Source organism: Martes martes (assembly GCF_963455335.1).
Source record: "Martes martes genome assembly, chromosome: 15".
NCBI lineage: Eukaryota > Metazoa > Chordata > Mammalia > Carnivora > Mustelidae > Martes > Martes martes.
In genome coordinates, this window is record NC_137903.1 from 56,004,962 (window position 1) to 56,006,687 (window position 1,726).

The window sequence follows — 1,726 nt, forward strand, 5'->3', positions numbered from 1 at the left end:
ACTCTTCTTGTTTGTCTTGAGAGTTGAAATTCGACACTGTCAACATTCAGATTATAGCCTAATGCCTCCACGGGACTTCATTTAAAAAGGCAAATAACTCTTTAACTAGTGATTCCTTTATACAAATACAGTAGCTCTATGCTAGGATATAATGTAATAATTGTATTTCCTCATCATTTCGTCTCTGGTAGGTGAAAAGTCTATTTTTTGAATATTGGCACAAAGCCCATCAGTGGGCATTAAGAGTGCAGGCTTTTACAGTCCTTAAATGTAATTGGCTCTTGGCTGCCTTACAGCTTTTGTGGACTATCCCTAGTAACACGTTCTATTGGATTTCTAGTATACATCTTTCTTCTAAGAAGAGCCAGTGTCACAGTTGTCTCTAAGTGCTAAAAGTAATCATCAGTTCTGTCTGGGAGCTAGGAGCAGATAAAGTTTGTTTGTTTCCCCAATGCAGTTTGATTTATCACATTGATATGCAGATGAGGAGACTGGCTTTGACTTTGTTACTCCAAGTTTGGCTAATTTGGATTTGTGGTATTGTTTTTAGAATTTTTTTGTTTTTGTTTTGTAAGACAAAGATGACTTATTTATATAAGACTTTCCCTTAGAAATTAAAATTGGCAGGTAGCCAATGTTTCTTGTCCACACTTATTTTCTATAGGCCTTTCAACTTTGAAACATTATTTGACTTGGGACTAAGGGATTCTCTTCAGAATTTTTTATTATATCTTTGTACATGATTGCAGTTCAAAAATATATATTGGATTAAAAATTAACAAGTTGTCATTGTGGAACAAATATAGTTGCAATCATACTGAACTATTTTACATTTACGGCTGTTTATTATCAAGGATGTTATTGGTAGAAGGCAAAGAAAGCTATATCGCCTATAGCTCTAATATTTCGCTATAGCTTATTATAGCTCTTACTGTGTCTCTTCCACACATTAATACAATGTAGGCAGGGCCATCTAACTTTTCTCCTTTTCTCCTTTGATGCCTATAACTTCATTCGTTTGCAGAGGAATTTAATCATGATGTTGGGAAATCTGTAATTCTCATTTATTATGTCTTAACAGTCATAAAAATGTGACAAAGTCGGTCTCAGTGAAGAAAATTTACAAAGCCACTTTATTGCACTCTGTATTTTAATGTTGCAATTTCAGATCTGTATATTTGTAATTGCAGTGTGTTTTTAATTAAAATAACGGACAAAGACTGAAATCTTGATACTGTGTATTTGTTAGTTGTTGGAGACATCTTGAACTCAGCTTTAGTTGAGTGATAGGTAAACATCCTGCCTTTCAGAACATACGAAATTTCCCTTTGAAATTGTTTTGAAGCTACAGAATATTGTTATTATAATACAGTGCTATGGTTTTTATAGTATGTTATAATATTTCTATAGCATAAAATTCTGTATGAGTTGTTTCATTTCAATAGCCTGTAAACAAAACACTTATTGTAAATTCTCCTAGATTAGAGAATCGCTTTGTGATTATATAAGAAAATGTCTTCCTTTTTTTAAGAGACATATTGAGATCCATATTGAGAGACATAGAATTTAATGACTCGATGTCTTGGATTTGCCCTGAAATATGTCGGCAAGGAAAAAAAAGAAAAGGAATAGATGAAGTAAATGTGGCAAAAATCTTAATAATGTTGGATCTCTGTGATGTAGCCATCCTTCTACTCTTGTACCTGTTTGGAAATTTGTAAAATTA